Here is a 20830-nt window from a genome sequence, read left to right on the forward strand (position 1 = left end):
CCAGTGTCACCATGTCCAAGTGTGGACCAGGTGAAGACGAGAGTTAATAGGTCCGGCCGCGTCACTGTTGGTGAACAGTGTAACCATATCCTGATGCTACTCAGGTGGGTACCAGATACAAGTCCTGGTGAGTCCCAGTTGGGACCAGAGACATGAGGTCCAGGTGAGGTACCGATGGAAACCACAGTCACCAGGTGAGGAGAGGCCATGCTTAGGATCAGAGTCACCACTTACAGGTGAGGTCCAGGGGGAGCCAGAGTCACATGGCACAGAAGAGTCCAAAATCAGGACCAGAGTTACCACGATCAGGTCAGTCCCACTGGGAATAGAGTAACCACGTCCCGATGATGCCCAGGAAGAACCACAGTTACCAGGTCCCGGTGCGGCCAACCTAAAGGCCATGCAGTGGAACCTTGTCCCGATGATGCCCAGGTAAGGAAGAGAGTCACCAGGTCCAAATGAGGCCCAGATGGAGCATATTCACTAGGTCCAGACGAGGCCCAGTTGAGGACCAGAGACACCAGATCTGGTTTAGACCTAGAGGGGTACCAGAATCACCTGGTCCAGGTGACATCTAGATGGGGACCAGAGTCTCCAGGCCTGAGTCACGCGCAGAGAGGATAAGAGTCACCAGTTCCAGGTGAGGCCAAGAAAGAGTCCACAGCAATCAGGTCCGGGTGGGGAACAAAGTCACCAGGTCTGGGTGAGGCCCAGATGGGGAACAGATTCATTCACCAGGTCCAGGTGAGGCCCAGGTGGTGAGCAGAGTCCCCGGGTCTGGGAGAGGACCAGGTACGTACAGATTCACCAGGTCCAAGAGGCCCACGTGGTGACCTGAGACACCAGGTATGGGTGATGCCCAGGTGGCAACCCCACTCACCAGGTCCAGGTGAGGCCAACCTGCACGCCAGAGTCACCAGATCCACGTGAGGCCCTAGTGGGGACAGGAGTCACCAGGTAAATGTGAGTCTACAAGAACAACACAGTCACCAGGTCCAAGTGTGGTTCATGTGGGAACTTAGTCACCAGGTCCAGGTGAGACCAAGGTGGGCACCACAGACAGCAGGTTCAGATTGAGGACAAGGTGGGGCGACCAGTGTCATCAGAACCAGTTGAGGCCAAAGTGTGGAGCAAAGTTATCATGTCCAGGTGAGGCCCAGGTGTGGAACAGAGTAACAATGTCCCTTTGATGCCAGGTGTGAAAAGAGTCACAAGGTCCAGACGAGGCCTAAGTGAGGAGTAGATTCACCAGGTCCTGTTGAGGCCCAGTTGAAGACCAGTGTAACCAGCTCCGGGGAAGTCTCAGAGGGGGCGAGTCACCCAGTACTGGTGATATCCAGGTGGGGACCAGAGTCACCACGTCAGAGTGAGGCCCACAGCGGGACGAAAATCACTAGGTCCAGGTGAGGCCCTGATGTATAACTAAGAAACCAGGTCCCATGATGCCCGTATGAGGACATGAATCACCAGGTCCAGTTGAGGTCCCTGTGGGATACTGTCACCTCGTCCAGGTGAGGCTCAGGGGGACCACAGTCACCAGTTCCAGGTTAGGCCCAGGTATATAAGAGAGTATCCAGGTCCCAATGATGCCTAGGTAAGGCCCTGAGTCAACAGGTCCAGGAGAAGCCCATATATGGATCAGAGTCATTGTGTTCCTGGTGAGGCCAGATGGAGACCACAGGAACCAGGACCAGGAGAGCCCCATATGGGAACCAGAGCCACCAGATCCAGGTGAGGTCCAGGTGGGACCAGAGTCACAAGGTCCAGGTGAGGCGCAGGTGGTAACAGGATTCACCAAGTCCAGGTGAGGCCCAGGTGGCAACCAGTCACCAGATCCAGGTGAGGATCAGCTAAGGACCAGAATCACCAGGCCCAGGTGAAGCCCAAGGGGTGACCAGCGTCACCAGGTAAGGGTGAGGCCCAGAGGGGGAACCAGAGTAACCAGTTTAGTTTGAGGCCCAGAATGGGACCAGAGGTCCCTGGTCAAAGTGAGGCCCAGGTGTGGAGTAGAGTATCCAGGTCCCAATGATGCCTGGGTGAGGACCAGAGTCACTAGGGCCATGCAGGCCCAAATGGGTAACAGAATCACTTGGTCCTGGTGAGGCATAGAATAAGACCACAGTCAGCAGTATCAGGTGACCCCCTTGTGGAAACCAGAGCCACTCTATCCAGCTGAGTCCCAGGTCCATGTGAGGCCCACGTGAGGACCAGATTCATCAGGTCGAATTGAGGCATAGTGGGGACAAGAGTCACCAGGTCTGGGTGCAGCCTAGGTGGGGCAAGATTCAGCAGTTCTGAGTTAGATCCAAGTGGGGACGAGAGACACCAGGTCCATGTGAGGCCAAACTGAGGTCCAGAGTCACCAGATCCAGGTGAGGTCCATGTTGGAAAGAGAGTCACCAGGTCCAGGAGAGGTCCAGGTGGGTCCAGAGTCACCAGATCCAGGTGAAGTCCCGGTGGGGACCAGAGTCACCAGATCCAAGTGAAGCCCAGGTGGGGACCAGAGTCACTAGGTCCAGATGAGGCCCAGGTGAGGACCAGAGTTACCAGGTACACGTGAGGCCACGGTGGGGATCAGAGGCAACAGGTCCATGTGAGGCCGGCTTGGGGACCATGGTCAACAAGTGTACTTGAGGCCCATGTGTGGAACACAGTAACCAGGTCCAGGTAAGTCCCTGGTGGTGACAAGAGTAACGAGGTTCAAGAGAATCTAGAAACACTGCAGCCACAAGGTCCACATGATGTCCATGTGGGAACGAAAATCACCAGTTACAGGTGAGGACCAGGTGGGGATCCGACTCACCATGTCCAGGTGAGACCTAGGTGGGAACCAGTGTCACCATGTCCTGGTGTGCCCCAGGTGAAGACCAGAGTTATTAGGTCCTGCTGGATGAGTGTTAGTGAACAGTGTAACCATATCCTGATGCTACCCAGGTGGGTACCAGAGACACCAGGTCCTGATGAGGCCCAGGTGTAACCGGAGACATGAGGTCCAGGTGAGGTCCCGATGGGAACCACAGTCACCAGGTCAGGTGAGGCCATGCTTAGGATCAGAGTCACCAGGTTCAGGTGAGGCCCAGGTGGAGCCAGAGTCACCTGGTACAGAAGAGGCCAAAGTCAGGACCAGAGTTACCAGGATCAGGGCAGTCCCAGTGGGTAATACAGTAACCATGTCCCAATTATGCCCAGGTAGAATCAGAGTCACCAGGTCCATCGAGGCGCAGGTGGGGAGAATATTAAGTAGGTCCAGGTGAGGCCCAGATGAGGACCAGAGTCACCAGGTCTAGTTAATGCCTAGAGGGGTACCAGATTCACCTGGTCTAGGGGACGTCCAGATGGGGACCAGAGTCACCATGTCATGGTGAGGCCTTGAGTGAATCCAGAGTCATCATGTCCAGGTGAGGCTCAGGTGTGGAACAGAGTATCCAGGTCATAATGGTCCACAGGTGAGGACCAGAGTCACCAGATCTGGGTGAGGCCCAGCTACGATCAGAGTCACCACTTCCAAGTGAGGCCAAGAAGGAGTCCACAGCAATCAGGTCCAGGTGGGGAACAAAATCACCAGGACTGGGTGAGGCCCAGATGGGGACCAGATTCACCAGGCCCAGGTGATTCCCAGGTGGTGACCAGAGTTAGCAGTTCCGGGTGAGGAGCAGGTAAGGACCAGATTCACCAGGTCCAAGTGAGTCCCACGTGGGCACCTGGGTCACCAGGTATGGGTGAGGCCCAAGTGGCAACCCCACTCACCAGGTCCAGGTGAGGCCACCCTGCAGGCAATGCAGAGGAAGAGTGTCCCGATGATGCCCAGGTAGAACCACAGTTACCAGGTCCAGGTGCGGCCAACCTGAAGGCCATGCAGTGGAACCATGTCCCGATGATGCCCAGATAGGGAAGAGAGTCACCAGGTCCAAATGAGGCCCAGATGGAGCATATTCAATAGGTCCAGGTGAGGCCCAGTTGAGGACCAGCGTCACCAGAACTGGTTGAGGCCTAGAGGGGTACAAAAATCACCTGGTCCATGTGACATCCAGATGGAGACCAGAGTCACCAGGTCAGGGTTAGGCCCAGAGTGGTTCCAGAGTCCAGAGCCTCATGTCCAGGTGAGGCTCAGGTGTGGAACAGAGTCACCAGGTACCAATGACGCCCAGGTGAGGACCAGAGTCACCAGGTCTGGGTGACACGCAGATAGGATCAGAGTCACCAGGCCCAGGTGAGGCCATGAAAGAGTCCACAGCAATCAGGTCAAGGTGGGGAACAAAGTCACCAGGACTCGTGGAGGCCCAGATGGGGACCAGATTCACTAGGCCCAGGTGATTCCCAGGTGGTGACCAGAGTCCCCAGGTCTGGGAGAGGACCAGGTAAGGACCAGATTCACCAGGTCCAAGAGGCCCACGTGGAGACCTGAGTCACCAGGTATGGGTGAGGCCCAGGTTGCATCCCACTAATCAAGTCCAGGTGAGGCCAACCTGCAGGCCAGAGTCACCAGGCCCAGGGGAGGCCCAAGGGGTGACCAGAGTCATCAGGTAAGGGTGAGGTTAAGAGGGGGAACCAGAGTAACCAGTTTAGTTTGAGGCCCAGAATGGGACCAGCGGTTCCTGGTAAAAGTGAGGCCCAGGTGTGGAATAGAGTATCCTGGTCCCAATGCGCCTGAGTGAGGACCAGAGTCACTAAGGCCATGCAGGCCCAGATGGGGAACAGAATCACTAGGTTCTGGTGAGGCATAGAATAAGACCACATTCTGAAGTACCAGGTGAGCCCCTAGTGGGAACCAGAGCCACTCTTTCCAGCTGAGTCCCAGGTAAATGTGAGGTCCACGTGAGGACCAGATTCATCAGGTCGAATTGAGGCATAGCTAGGGACAAGAGTCACCAGGTCTGGGTGCGTAATAGGTGGAGCAAGATTCAGCAGTTCTGAGTTAGGTCAAAGTGGGCAAGAGAGACACCAGGTCCAGGAGAGGTCCAGATTCGGACCAGAGTCACCAGATCCAGGTGAGGTCCATGTTGGAAAGAGAGTCACCAAGTCCAGGAGAGGTCCAGGTGGGGACCAGAGTCACCAGATCCAGGTGAAGCCCAGGTGGGGACCAGAGTCACTAGGTCCAGATGAGGCCCAGGTGAGGATCAGAGTTACCAGATACACGTGAGCCCCCGGCGGGGATCAGAGCCAAAAGGTCCACGTGAGGCCGGCTTGGGGACCATAGTCAACAGGTCTACCTGAGGCCTAGGTGTGGAAAAAAGTAATCATGTCAACGTGAGTCCCCGGTGGTGACAAGAGTCACCACGTCCATTTGAGGACGAGTTGGGGACCAGGATCACCAGGTACAGGGGAGGCCCTTGAGAGAACCAGAGTCAACAGTTCGAGGTCAGGCGCAGGTGGCAACCAGGGTCAGCAGGTCCAAGTCAGGCCAAAGTGGGGTTCACAGGCACTAGGGCACAGTGAGACCCAGAGGGGGACCAAAGTCACCTTGTCCAGGTGAGATCAACTTGTGGAATACAGTCACCGGGTCCCAATTCTACACAGTTGAGGACCATGGTCAACAGGGCCAGTTGAGGCCCAGATGGGGACCGGAGTCCCCAAATTCAGGTGAAGCCCAGGTGGGGACCACAGTCACCAGATACAGGGTAGTCTCAGGTGGACACCAGAATCACCAGGTCCTGGTGAGGTGCAGGTGGCAACCACACTCACCAAGTCCCGGTGAGGCCCTGGTGGGGACCAGAGTCACGAGGTACATGAGAAGCTAGTAACACTGCAGCCACCAGGTCCACATGATGTCCATGTGGGAACGAGAATTACAAGTTACAGGTGAGGACCAGGTAGGGATCTGAGTCACCATGTCCAGGTGATACCCAGGTGGCGACCAGTCACCAATTCCAGGTGAAGACCTGCTAAGGACGAGATTCACCAGGCCCAGGTGAAGCCCAAAGGGTGACCAGAGTGACCAGGTAAGGGTGAGTCCCAGAGGGGGAACCAGAGTAACCAGTTAAGTTTGAGGCCCAGAATGCGACCAGAGGTCCCTGGTCAAAGTGAGGCCCAGGTGTTGAATAGAGTATCCAGGTCCCAATGATGCCTGGGTGAGGACCAGAGTCACGGGGGCCATGCAGGCCCAGATGGGGAACAAAATCACTAGGTCCTGCTGAGGCATAGAAAAAGATCCCAGTCACCAGTATCAGGTGAGCCCTTTGTGGGAACCAGAGCCACTCTATCCAGCTGAGTCCCAGGTCCATGTAAGGCCCACGTGAGGACCAGATTCATCAGGTCGATGAGGCATAGCTGGGGACAAGAGTCACCATGTCTGGGTGCGGCCTAGGTGGGGGAAGATTCAGCAGTTCTGAGTTAGGTCAAAGTGGGGACGACAGACACCAGTTCCAGGTGAGGCCAAACTGAGGACCAGAGTCACCAGATCCAGGTGAGGTCCATGTTGGAAAGAGAGTCACCAGGTCCAGGAGAGATCCACGTGGGGACCAGAGTCACCAGATCCAGGTGAATTCCAGGTGGGGACCAGAGTCACCAGATCGAGTTGAAGCCCAGGTGAGGACCAGAGTCACTAGGTGCAGAAGAGGCCCAGGTGAAGACCAGAGTTACCAGGTACACGTGAGGCGCTGGTAGGTATCAGAGGCAACAGGTCCATGTGAGGCAGGCTTGGGGACCATGGTCAAGAGTTCTACTTGAGGCCCAGTGTGGAACACTGTAACCAGGTCCAAGTGAGTCCCCGGTGGTGACAAGAGTCACCAGGTCCAGGTGAGGCCCAGGTGGGAACCAGGATCACCAGGTCAAGTTGAGGACTAGAGGGGTACCAGAATCACCTGGTCCAGGTGACATCCAGATGGGGACCAGAGTCACCATGTCAGGCTGAGGCCCAGAGGGGATCCAGAGTCAACATATTCAGGTGAGGCTCAGGTGTGGAACAGAGTATCCAGGTCATAATGGTCCACAGGTGAGGACCAGAGTCACCAGATCTGGGTGAGGCCCAGTTAGCATCAGAGTCAGCAGTTCCAGGTTAGCCAAGAAGGAGTCCACAGCAATCAGGTCCAGGTGGGGAAGAAAGTCAACAGGACTGGATGAGGCCCAGATGGGGACCAGATTCACCAGGCCCAGGTGATTCCCATGTGGTGACCAGAATTACCAGTTCCGGGTGACCAACAGGTAAGGACCAGATTCACCAGGTCCAAGTGAGGCCCACGTGGGGACCTGTGTCACTAGACAAGGGTGAGGCCCAGGTGACAAACCCACTCACCAGATCCAGGTGAGGCCAATCTGCAGGCCATGCAGAAGAACCAGGTCCCAATGATGCCCAGGTAGGGACGAGAGTTACCAGGTCCAGGTGAGGCCAACCTCCAGGACATGCAGTGGAATCATGTCCCGATGATGCCCAGGTAGGGACCAGAGTTACCAGGTCCAGGTGAGGCCAACATGCAGGTCATGCAGTGGAACCATGTCCCGATGATGCCCAGGTAGTGACCAGAGTCACCAGGTCCAAATGAGGCCCAGATGGAGCATATTCACTAGGTCCAGGTGAGGCCCAGTTGAGGACCAGAGTCACCAGATCTGATTGAGGCCCAGAGGGGTACCATAATCCCCTGGTCCAGGTGACATCCATATGGGGACCAGAGTCACCAGGTCAGGTTGATAGCCAGAGAGATTCCAGAGTCATCATGTCCAGGGGAGCCTCAGGTGTGGAACAGAGTCACCAGGACCAATGATGCCCAGGTGAGGACCAGAGTCACCAGGTTCACGTGAAGCCCCGGTGGGGATCAGAGGCAACAGGTCCATGTGAGGCCGGCTTGGGCACCATGGTCAACAGGTCTATTGAGGCCCAGGTGTGGAACACAGAAAGCAGGTCCAGGTGAGTCCCCAGTGGTGACAAGAGTCACCACGTCCAGGTGATGCCCGGTGGGGACCAGGATCACCAGGTACAGGGGAGGCCCTTGAAAGAACCAGAGTCAACAGTTCGACGTCAGGCGAAGGTTCCAACCAGGGTCAGCAGGTCAAGTCAGGCCAAAGTGGGTTTCACAGTCACTAGAGCACGGTGAGACCCAGAGGGGAACAGGAGTCACGTGGTCCAGGTGAGTTCCAGTTGTGGAACACAGTCACCGCATCCCAATTTTGCCCAGTTGAGGACCATGGTCAACAGGGCCAGGTGAGCCCCAGATGGGGACCGGAGTCCCCAAATCCAGGTGAAGACCAGGTGGGGACAACAGTCACTAGATCCAGGGTAGTCTCAGGTGCAGACCAGAATCACCAGGTGCAGGTGAGATGCAGGTGGCAACCATACAGACCATGTCCCGGTGAGAACCTGGTGGGGACCAGAGTCACGAGGAACATGAGAAGCTAGAAACACTGCAGCCACCAGGTCCACAGGATGTCCATGTGGAAACGAGAATCACCAGTTACAGGTGAGGACCAGGTGGGGATATGAGTCACCATGTCCAGGGGAGACCCAGGTGGGAACCAGTGTCACCATGTCCAGGTGTGGCCCAGGTGAAGACCAGAGTTAATAGGTCCGTCTGGGTCACTCTTAGTGAACAGTGTAACCATATCCTGATGCTACCCAGGTGGGTACCAGAGACACCAGGCCGTGGTGAGGCCCAGGTGGGACCAGAGACATGAGGTCCAGGTGAGGTACATATGGGAACCACAGTCACCAGGTCAGGTGAGGCCATGCTTAGAATCAGAGTCACCAGTTACAGGTGAGGCCCAGTTAGAGCCAGAATCACCTGGTACAGAGAGGCCAAAGTCAGGACCAGAGTTACCAGGATCAGGTCAGTCCCAGTGGGGAACAGAGTAACCATGTCCCGATGATGTCCAGATAGAACCAGCGTCACCAGGTCCAGATGAGGCGCAGGTGAGGAGCATGTTCACTAGGTCCCGGTGAGGCCCAGTTGAGGACCAGAGTCACCAGGTCTAGTTGAGACCTAGAGGGGTACCAGATTCACCTGGTCTAGGTGACATCCAGATGGGGACCAGAGTCACCATGTCAGGCTGAGTCTCAGAGGGGATCCAGAGGCAGCATGTCCAGGTGAGGCTCAGGTGTGGAACAGAGTATCCAGGTCATAATGGTCCACAGGTGAGGACCAGAGTCACCAGATCTGGGTGAGGCCCAGTTAGGATAATAGTCACCAGTTCCAGGTGAGGCCAAGAAGGAGTCCACAGCAATCAGGTCCAGGTGGGGAAGAAAGTCAACAGCACTGGGTGAGGCCCAGATGGGGACCAGATTCACCAAGTCCAGGTGATTCCCAGGTGGTGACCACGGTTACCAGGTCCGGGTGAGGACCAGGTAAGGACCAGATTCACCAGGTTCAAATGAGGCCCACGTGGGGACCTGTGTCACCAGGTATGGTTGAGACCCAGGTGGCAACCTCACTCACCAGGTCCGGCTGAGGCCAACATGCAGGCCATGCAGAGGAAACGTGTCCCGATGATGTCGAGGTAGGGACCAGAGTTACCAGGTCCAGGTGAGGCCAGCATGCAGGCCAGAGTCACCAGATCCAGGTGAGGCCCTAGTGGGGACGGGAGTCACATGGTAAATGTGAGTCTACAAGAACACCACTGTCACCAGGTCCAGGTGTGGTTCATGTGGGAACGGGAGTCACCAGGTCCAGCTGAGACCCAGTTGGGGACGACAGTCACCAGTCCAGATTGAGACCTAGGTTGGGGGACGAGAGTCATCAGGACCAGTTGAGGCCAAAGTGTACAGCAAAGTTATCATGTCAAGGTGAGGCCCAGGTGGGGAACAGAGTAACCATGTCCCATTGAGGCCAGGTGGGAAAAGAGTCACAAGGTCCAGACGAAGCCTAAGATTGGAGTAGATTCACCAGGTCCTGTTGAGGCCCACCTGAGGACCAGTGTCACCAGCTCCGGGTGTGTCACCCGGTTCTGGTGATATCCATGTGGGGACCAGTGTCACAAGTCAGGGTGAGGCCCTGAGGGGGACGAGAATCACTAGGTCCAGTTGAGGCCCCGATGTGGAACTGTGAAACCAGGTCCCAAGATGCCCATATGAGGACCTGAGTCACCAGGTCCAGGTGATGTCCCTGTGGGAACCAGTCACCCCGTCCAGGTGAGGCTCAGGTGGGACCACAGTCACCAGGTCCTGGTGAGGCCCAGGTATATAAGAGAGTATCCAGGTCCCAATGATGCCCAGGTAAGGACCAGACTCAACAGGTCCAGGAGAGGCCCAAATATGGATCAGAGTCATTGTGTTCCAGGTGAGGCCAGATGGAGACCACAGGAGCCAGGTCCAGGAGAGCCCCATATGGGAACCAGAGCCACCAGATCCAGGTGAGTTCCAGGAGGGACCACAGTCACAAGGTCCAGGTGAGGCGCAGGTGGCAACATGATTCACCAAGTCCAGGTGAGGCCCACGTGGTGACCTGTCACCAGATCCAGGTGCGGACCAGCTAAGAACCAGATTCACCAGCCGCAAGTGAAGCCCAAGGGGTGACCAGAGTCACCAGGTAAGGGTGAGGCCCCTAGGGGGAACCAGAGTAACCAGTTTAGTTTGAGGCCCAGAATGGGACCAGAGTTCCCTGGACAAAGTGAGGCCCAGGTGTGGAATAGAGTATCCAGGTCCCAATGATGCCTGGGTGAGGACCAGAGTCACTAATGCCATGAAAGCCCAGATGGGGAACAGAATCACTAGATCCTGGTGAGGCATAGAATAAGAACACAGTCACCAGTATCAGGTGAGCCCCTTGTGGGAACCAGAGCCACTCTATCCCGCTGAGTCCCAGGTTCATGTGAGGCCCACGTGAGGACCAGATTCATCAGGTCGAATTCAGGCATAGCTGGGGACAAGAGTCATGAGGTCTGGGTGCGGCCTAGGTGGGGCAAGATTCAGCAGTTCTGAGTTAGGTCAAAGTGGGGACGAGAGACACCAGTCCAGGTGAGGCCAAACTGAGACAAGAGTCACCAGATACAGGTGAGTTCCAGGTGGGGACCAGAGTCAGGAGATCCATGTGAAGTCCAGGTGGGGACCAGAGTCATTAGGGGCAGATGAAGCCCAGGTGAGGACCAGAGTTACCAGGTACACGTGAGGCCCCGGTGGGGATCAGAGGTAACAGGTCCATGTGAGGCGAGCTTGGGGACTATGGTCAAGAGGTGTAATTGAGGCCCAGGTGTGGAACACAGTAAGCAGGTCCAGATGAGTCCCCGGTGGTGACTAGAGACACCACGTGCAGGTGAGGCCCAGGTGGGCATCAGGATCACCGGGTACAGGGGAGGCCCTTGAAAGAACCAGAGTCAACAATTCGAGGTCAGGCACAGGTGACAACCAGGGTCAGCAGGTCGAAGTCAGGCCAAAGTGGGGTTCACAGTCACTAGAGCACGGTGAGACCCAGAGGGGGACCAGAGTAACCTGGTCCAGGTGAGGTCCAGGTGTGGAACACAGTCACCGGGTCCCAATTTTGCCCAGTTGAGGAACATGGTCAACAGGGCCAGGTGAGGCCCAGATGGGAATCGGAGTGCCCAAATCCAGGTGAAGCCCAGATTGGGACCATAGTCACCAGATCCAGGGGAGTCTCAGGTTCAGACCAGAATCACCAGTTCCAGGTGAGGTGCAGGTGGCAACCACACTCACCAGGTCCCGGTGAGGCCCTCGTGGGGACCAGAGACACGAGGTACGTGAGAATCTAGAAACACTGCAGCCACCAGGTCCACATGATGTCCATTTGGGAACGAGAATCACCAGTTAGAGGTGAGGACCCTGTGGGGATCCGACTCACCATGTCTAGGTGAGACCCAGGTGGGAACCAGTGTCACCATGTCCAGGTGTGGCCCAGGTGAAGACCAGAGTTAATAGGTCCGGCTGGGTCACTGTTAGTGAACGTTGTAACCATATCCTGATGCTACCCAGGTGGGTACGAGAGACACCAAGTCCTGGTGAGGCCCAGGTGAGACCAGAGACATGAGGACCAGGTGAGGTCCCATGGGCACCACAGACATCAGGTGAGGTGAGTCCATGCTTAGGATCAGATTCAACAGTTACAGGTGAGGCCCAGGTGGAGCCAGAGTCACCTGGTACAGAAGAGCCAAAAGTCAGGACCAGAGTTACCAGGATCAGGTCAGTCCCAGTGGGGAATAGAGTAACCATGACCCGATGATGCCCAGGTAGAACCAGAGTCACCAGGTCCAGATGAGGCGCAAGTGGGGAGCATATTCACTAGGTCCCGGTGAGGCCCAGTTGAGGACCAGTGTCACCAAGTCTAGTTGAGGCCCAGAGGGGTACCAGATTCACCTGGTCTTGGTGACATCCAGATGGGTACCAGAGTCTTCAGGTCAGGGTGAGGCCCAGAGTCGTTCCAGAGTCAACATGTGCAGGTGAGGCTCAGGTGTGGAACAGAGTCACCAGGTACCAATGATTCCCAGGTGAGGACCAGAGTCAACAGGTCTGGGTGAGGCGCAGATAGGATCAGAGACACCAGTTCCAGGTGAGGCGAAGAAACAGTCCAAAGCAATCAGGTACAGGTGGGGAACAAAGTCACCTGGACTGGGTGAGGCCCAGATGGGACCAGATCCACCAGGTCCAGGTGAGCCCAGGTGGTGTCCAGAGTCCCCGAATCTGGGAGAGAAACAGGTAACGACCAGATTCACCAGGTCCAAGAGTCTCACGTTGGGACCTGAGTCACCAGGTATGGGTGAGACCCAGGTGGCAACCCCACACACCAGGTCCAGGTTAGGGCAACCTTCAGGCCATGCAAAGCAACAATGTCCCGATGATGCTCAGGTAGGGACCAGAGTGACCAGGTCCAGATGAGGCGCAGGTGGGGAGCATGTTCACTAGGTCCCGGTGAGGCCCAGTTGAGGACCAGAGTCACCAGGTCAAGTTGAGGCCTAGAGGGGTACCAGTTTCACCTGGTCTAGGTGACATCCAGATGGGGACCAGTGTCACCATGTCAGGCTGAGGCCCAGAGGGGATCCAGAGTCATCATATCCAAGTGAGGCTCAGGTTGGAACAGAGTATCCATGTCATAATGGACCACAGGTGAGTACCAGAGTCACCAGTTCTGGGTGAGGCCCAGTTAGGATCAGAGTCACCAGTTCCAGGTGAGGCCAAGAAGGAGTCCACAGCAATCAGGCCCAGATGGGGAACAAAGTCACCAGGACTGGGTGAGGCCCAGATGGGGATCAGATTCACCAGGCCCAGGTGATTCCCAGGTGGTGACCAGACTTACCAGTTCCGGGTGAGGACCAGGTAAGGGTCAGATTCACCAGGTCCAAGTGATGAGCACGTGGGGACCTGTGTCACCAGGTATGGGTGAAGCACTGGTGAAAACCCCACTAACCAGGTCCAGGTGAAGCCAACATGCAGGCCATGCAGAGGAACCATTTCCCAATGATGCCCATGTAGGGAATAGACTTACCGGGTCCAGGTGAGGCCAACCTGCATGCCATGCAGAGAAACCATGTCCCGATGATGCCCAGGTAGGGACCAGATTTACCAGGTCCAGGTGACGCCAACCTGCAGGCCATGCAGAGGAACCATGTCCCGATGATGCAGAGGTAGGGACTAGAGTTCTCAGGTCCAGGTTAGGCCAACCTGCAGGCCATGCAGTGGAACATGTCCCGATGATGCCCAGGTAGGAACCAGATTTACCAGGTCCAGGTGAGGCCAACCTGCAGGCCATGCAATGGACCCATGTCCCGATGATGCCCAGGTAGGGAACAGAGTCACCAGGTCCAAATGAGGCCCAGATGGAGCATATTCACTAGGTGCAGGTGAGGCCCAGTTGAGGATCACAGTCACCAGATCTGATGAGTCCTAGAGGGGTACCAGAATCACCTGGACCAGGTGACATCCAGATGGAGACCAGAGTCACCAGGTCAGGGTGAGGCCAACCTGCAGGTCAGAGTCTCCAGATCCAGGGGAGGCCCTTGTGGGGACCGGAGTCACAGATAAATGTCAGTCTACAAGAACACCACAGTCAACAGGGCCCGGTGCGTTTCAAGTGGTAACGAGAGTCACCAGGTCCAGGTGAGACCCAGGTGGGGACCACAGTCACCATGTCCAGATTGAGGCCTAGGTCGGGGGACCAGAGTCATCAGGACCAGTTGAGGCCAAAGTGTGAAGCAAAGTTATCATGTCCATGTGAGGCCCAGATGGGAAGAGTAACCATGTCCCATTGATGCCAGGTGGGAAAAGAGTCACAACGTCCAGACGAGGCCTAAGTGAGGAGTAGATTCACCAGGTCCTGTTAAGGCCCACCTGAGGATCAGTGTCCCCAGCTCCGGGAGAGTCCCAGAGGGGGACCAGTGTCACCCGTTTCTGGTGATATCCAGGTGGGGACCAGAGTCACCACGTCAGGGTGAGGCCCAGAGGGGGACGAGAATCACTAGGTCCAGGTGACGCCCCGATGTGGAACTGAGAAACCAGGTCCCATGATGCCCATATGAGGACCTGAGTCTCCAGGTCCAGGTGAGGTCCCTGTGGGAACCAGTCACCTCGTCCAGGTGAGGCCCAGGTGGGACCACAGTCACCAGGTCCAGGTGAGGCCCAGGTATATAAGAGAGTATCCAGGTCCCAGTGATTCCCATGTAGAACCAGAGTCACCAGGTCCAGATGAGACGCAGGTGGGGAGCATGTTCACTAGGTCCCCGTGAGGTCCAGTTCAGGACCAGAGTCACCAGGTCAAGTTCAGTCCTAGAGGGATACCAAATTCACCTAGTCTAGGTGACATCCGAATGGGGACCAGAGTCATCATGTCAGGGTGAGGCCCAGAGTGGATCCAGAGTCATCATGTCCAGGTGAGGCTCAGGTGTGGAACAGAGTATCCAGGTCCTAATGGTCCATAGGTGAGGACCAGAGTCACCAGATCTGGGTGAGGCCCAGTTAGGATCAGAGTCACCAGATCCAGGTGAGGCCAAGAAGGAGTCCACAGCAATCAGGTCCAGGTGGGGTGACAAAGTCACCAGGACTGGATGAGGACCAGATGGGGACCAGATTAACCAGGTTCATGTGATTCCCAGGTGGTGACCCGAGTTAGGAGTTCCGGGTGAGGACCAGGTAAGGACCAGATTCACCACGTCCAAGTGAGGCCCACGTGGGGACCTGTGTCACCAGGTATGGGTGAGCCCCAGGTGGCAACCCCACTCACTAGGTCCAGGTGAGGACAACCTGGAGGCCATGCAGAGGAACCGTGTCCCGATGATGCCCAGGTAGGGACCAGAGTTACCAGGTCCAGCTGAGGCCAACCTACAGGCCATGCAGTGGATCCATGTCCCGATGATGCCCAGGTAGGGACTAGAGTCACCAGGTCCAAATGAGGCCCAGATGGAGCATATTCAATAGGTCCAGGTGAGGCCCAGTTGCGAACCAGAATCACCAGACATGGTTGAGGCCGAGAGGGGTACCAGAATCACCTGGTCCAGGTGACATCCAGATGGAGACCAGAGTCACCAGGTCAGGGTTAGGCCCAGAGTGGTTCGAGAGTCCAGAGCCTCATGTCCAGGTGAGGCTCAGGTGTGGAACAGAGTCACCAGGTACCAATGATGCCCAGGTGTGGACCAGAGTCACCAGGTCTGGGTGACAAGCAGATAGGATCAGAGTCACCAGGTCCAGGTGAGGCCATGAAAGAGTCCACAGCAATCAGGTCAAGGTGGGGAACAAAGTCACCAGGACTGAGTGAGGCCCAGATGGGGTCGGAATCACCAGGTCCAGGTGAGGCCTACGTGGTGACCAGAGTCCCCGGGTCTGGGAGAGGAGAAGGTAAGGACCAGATTCACCAGGTCCAAGAGGCACAGGTGGAGACGTGAGTCACCATGTATGGGTGAGACCCAAGTGGCATCCCCACTAACCAGGTCCATGTGAGGCCAACCTGCAGGCCAAGTCACCCGATTCACGTGAGGCCCTAGTGGGGACTGGAGTCACCAGTTAAAAGTGATTCTACAAGAAAAACACAGTCACCAGGACCTGGTGTGGTTCATGTGGGAACGAGAGTCACCAGGTCCAGGTGAGACCCAGGTGGGGACCACAGTCACCAGGTCCAGATTGAGGCCTAGGTCGGGGGACCAGAGTCATCAGGACCAGTTGAGGCCAAAGTGTGGAGCAAAGTTATCATGTCCATGTGAGGCCCAAGTGGGAAGAGTAACCATGTCCCATTGATACCAGGTGGGAAAAGAGTCACAAGGTCCAGACGAGGCCTTAGTGAGGAGTAGATTCACCAGGTCCTGTTGAGGCCCACCTGAGGACCAGTGTCCCCAGCTCCGGGTGACTCCCAGAGGGTGACCAGTGTCACCCGTTTCTGGTGACATCCAGGTGGGGACCAGAGTCACCACATCAGGGTGAGGCCCAGAGGGGGACGAGAATCACTAGGTCCAGTTGAGGCCCCGATGTGGAACTGAGAACCCTGGTCCCATGATGCCCATATGAGGACCTGAGTCACCAGGTCCAGGTGAGGTCCCTGTGGGAACCAGTCACCTCGTCCAGGAGAGGCCCAGGTGGGACCACAGTCACCAGGTCCAGGTGAGGCCCAGGTATATAGAGAGTATCCAGGTCCCAATGATGCCCAGGTAAGGACCAGAGTCAACAGGTCCAGGAAAGGACCATATATGGATCAGAGTCATTGTGTTCCAGGTGAGGCCAGATGGAGACCACAGGAACCAGGTCCAGGAGAGCCCCATATGGGAACCAGAGCCAACAGATCCAGGTGAGGTCCAGTTGGGACCACAGTCAGAAGGTCCAGGTGAGGCGCAGGTGGCAACAGGATTCACCAAGTCCAGGTGAGGCCCAGGTGGCCACCAGTCACCAGATCCAGATGCGGACCAGCTAAGGACCAGATTCACCAGGCCCAAGTGAAGCCCAAGGCGTGACCAGAGTCACCAGGTAAGGGTGAGTCCCAGTGGGGAACCAGAGTAACCAGTTTAGTTTGAGGCCCAGAATAGGACCAGAGGTCCCTGTTCAAAGTGAGGCCCAGATGAAGAATAGAGTATCCAGGTCCCAATGATGCCTGGGTGAGGACCAGAGTCACTAGGGCCATACAGACCCAGATGGGGAACAGAATCACTAGATCCTGGTGAGGCATAGAATAAGACCACAATCACCAGTATCAGGTGTGCCCCTTGTGGGAACCAGAGCCACTCTATCCAGCTGAGTCCCAGGTCCATGTGAGCCCCACGTCAGGACCAGATTCATCAGGTTGAATTGAGGCATAGCTGGGGACAAGAGTCACCAGGTCTGTGTGCGGCCGAGGTGGGGCAAGATTCAGCAGTTCTGAGTTAGGTCAAAGTGGGGACCAGAGACACCAGTCCAAGTGAGGCCAAACTGAGGACAAGAGTCACCAGATCAAGGTGAGGTCCATGTTGGAAAGAGAGTCATCAGGTCCAGGAAAGCTCCAGGTGGGGACCAGAGTCACCAGATCCAGGTGAGGTACAGGTGGGGACCAGAGTCACTAGGTCCTGATTAGACCCAGGTGAGGATCAGAGTTACCAGATACACGTGAGCCCCCGGCGGGGATCAGAGCCAAAAGGTCCACGTGAGGCCGGCTTGGGGACCCTCGTCAACATGTCTACCTGAGGCCCAGGTGTGGAACAAAGTAATCATGTCCAGGTGAGTCCCCGGTGGTGACAAGAGTCACCACGTCCAGTTGAGGACCAATTGGGGACCAGGATCACCAGGTACAGGGGAGGCCCTTGAGAGAACCAGAGTCAACAGTTTGAGGTCAGGCGCAGGTGGGAACCAGGGTCAGCAGGTCCAAGTCAGGCCAAAGTGGGGTTCACAGTCACTAGGGCCCAGTGAGACCCAGAGGGGGACCAGAGTCACCTGGTCCAGGTGAGATCCAGTTGTGGAATACAGTCACCGGGTCCCAATTCTGCACAGTTGAGGACCATGGTCAACAGGGCCAGTTTAGGCCCAGATGGGGACCGGAGTCCCCAAATTCAGGTGAAGCCCAGGTGGGGACCACAGTCACCAGATCCAGGGTAGTCTCAGGTGGAGACCAGAATCACCAGGTCCTGGTGAGGTGCAGGTGGCAACCACACTCACCAAGTCCCGGTGAGACCCTGGTGGGGACCAGAGTCACGAGGTACATGAGAAGCTAGTAACACTGCAACCACCAGGTCCACATGATGTCCATGAGGGAACGAGAATTACAAGTTACAGGTGAGGAGCAGGTGGGGATATGAGTCACCATGTCCAGGTGAGACCCTGGTGGGAACCAGTGTCTCCATGTCCAAGTGTGGACCAGGTGAAGACGAGAGTTAATAGGTCCGGCCGCGTCACTGTTGGTGAACAGTGTAACCATATCCTAATGCTACTCAGGTGGGTACCAGATACAAGTCCTGGTGACTCCCAGTTGGGACCAGAGACATGAGGTCCAGGTGAGGTACCGATGGAAACCACAGTCACCAGGTGAGGTGAGGCCATGCTTAGGATCAGAGTCACCACTTACAGGTGAAGTCCAGGAGGAGCCAGAGTCACATGGCACAGAAGAGGCCAAAGTCAGGACCAGAGTTACCACGATCAGGTCAGTCCCACTGGGAATAGAGTAACCACGTCCCCATCATGCCCAGGTAGAACCACAGTTACCAGGTCCAGGTGCGGCCAACCTAAAGGCCATGCAGTGGAACCTTGTCCCGATGATGCCCAGGTAGGGAAGAGAGTCACCAGGTCCAAATGAGGCCCAGATGGAGCATATTCACTAGGTCCAGACGAGGCCCAGTTGAGGACCACAGACACCAAATATGGTTTAGACCTAGAGGGGTACCAGAATCACCTGGTCCAGGTGACATCCAGATGGGGACCAGAGTCTCCAGGCCTGAGTCACGCGCAGAGAGGATAAGAGTCACCAGTTCCAGGTGAGGCCAAGAAAGAGTCCAAAGCAATCAGGTCCTGGTGGGGAACAAACTCACCAGGACTGGTTGAGGCCCAGATGGGGTAGAGATTCACCAGGTCCAGGTGAGGCCCAGGAGGTGACCAGAATCCCCGGGTCGGGGAGTTTACCATCTAAGGACCAGATTCACCAGGTCCAAGAGAACCACGTGGGTTCCTGAGTCATCAGGTATGGGTGAAGCTCAGGTGGCAACCCCACTCACCAGGTCCAGGTGAGGCCAACCTCCAGCTAGAGTCACCAGATCCACGTGAGGCCCTAGTGGGGACCGGTGTCACCAGGTAAATGTGAGTCTACAAGAAAACAACAGTCACCAGGTCCAGGTGTGTTTCATGTGGGAACGAGAGTCACCAGGTCCAGGTGAGACCCAGGTGGGGACCACAGTCACCAGGTCCAGATTGAGGCCTCGGTGGGGGGACGAGAGTCATCAGGAGCAGTTGAGGCCAAAGTGTGGAGCAAAGTTATCATGTCCAGGTGAGGCCCAGGTGGGGAACAGAATAACCATGTCCCATTGATGTCAGGTGAGAAAAGAGTCACAAGGTCCAAACGAGGCTTAAGTGAGCAGTAGATTCACCAGGTCCTGTTGAGGATCAGCTGAGGACCAGTGTCCCAGCTCCGGGTGAGTCCCAGAGGGGGACCAGAGTCACCCGGTTCTGGTGATATCCTGGTGGGGACAAGAATCACCACGTCCGGGTGAGGCCCAGATGGGGACGAGAATCACTAGGTCCAGATGAGGCCTCGATGTGGAACTGAGAAACCAGGTCCCATGAAGCCCATATGAGGATCTGATTCACCAGGTCCAGGCGAGGTCCCTGTGGGAACCAGTCACCTCGTCCAGGTGAGGTCCAGGTTGGACCACAGTCACAAGGTCCAGGTGAGGCGCAGGAGGCAACAGGATTCACCAAGTCCAGGTGAGGCCCTGGTGGCGACCAGTCACCAGATCCAGGTGCGGAACAGATAAAGACCAGATTCTCCAGGCCCAAGTGAAGCCCAATGGGTGACCAGAGTCACCAGGGCAGGGTGAGGCCCAGAGGGGGGACCAGAGTAACCAGTTTAGTTTGAGGCCCAGAATGGGACCAGAGGTCCCTGGTCAAAGAGAGTCCCAGGTGTGGAATAGAGTATCCAGGTCACAATGACGCCTGGGTGAGGACCAGAGTCACTAGGGTCATGCAGGCCGAGATGGGGAACAGAATCATTAGGTCCTGGTGAGGCATAGAATAAGACCACAGTCACCAGTATCAGGTGAGCCCCTTGTGAGAACCAGAGCCACTCTATCCAGCTGAGTCCCAGGACCAGGTGAGTCCCACGTGAGGACCAGATTCATCAGGTCGAATTGAGGCATAGCTGGGGACAAGAGTCACCAGGTCTGGGTGCGGCCTAGGTGGGGCAAGATTCAGCAGTTCTGAGTTAGGTCAAAGTGGGGACGAGAGACACCAGGTCCAGGTGAGGCCAAACTGAGTACCAGATTCACCACATCCAGGTGAGGTCCATGTTGGAAAGGGAGTCACCAGGTCCAGGAGAATCCAGGTGGGGTCCAGAGTCACCAGATCCATGTGAAGTCCAGGTGGGGACCAGGGTCACCAGATCCATGTGAAGCCCAGATGGGGACCAGAGTCACTAGGTCCAGATGAGGCCCAGGTGAGGACCAGAGATACCAGGTACACGTGAGGATCCGGTGGGGATCGGAGGCAACAGGTCCATGTGAGGCAGGCTTGGGGACCATGGTCAACAGGTCTACTTGAGACCCAGGTGTGGAACACAGTAAGCAGGTCCAAGTGATTCCCCATTGGTGACAGGAGTCACCACGTCCAGTTGTGAGCCAGGTCCGACCAGGATCACCAGGTCCAGGGAAGGCCCTTGAAAGAACCAGAGTCAATAGTTCGAGGTCAGGCGCAGGTGGCAACCAGGGTCAGCAGTCCAAGTCAGGCCAAAGTGGGGTTCACAGTCACTAGGGCACGGTGAAACCCAGAGGGGGACCAGAGTCACCTGGTCCAGGTGAGGTCCAGTTGTGGAAC

General features: G+C 56.3%; 1 long non-coding RNA gene across 2 annotated transcripts in view; it reads left to right on the plus strand.

Annotated features, from left to right (window-relative positions):
- Positions 1 to 20830, plus strand: part of LOC125754755 (uncharacterized) — a 49653-nt gene that overhangs the window by 21235 nt on the left and 7588 nt on the right. The window contains exon 2 of one of the 2 annotated variants that reach the window (XR_007409561.1): positions 17901 to 17937. This is a non-coding gene — a long non-coding RNA (uncharacterized LOC125754755). The remainder of the gene's footprint in view (positions 1 to 17900; positions 17938 to 20830) is intronic. The other variant, XR_007409562.1, reaches the window with a different exon arrangement.

This window comes from Canis lupus, unplaced genomic scaffold (genome assembly GCF_003254725.2).
Source record: "Canis lupus dingo isolate Sandy unplaced genomic scaffold, ASM325472v2 SANDYSCAFF062, whole genome shotgun sequence".
NCBI lineage: Eukaryota > Metazoa > Chordata > Mammalia > Carnivora > Canidae > Canis > Canis lupus.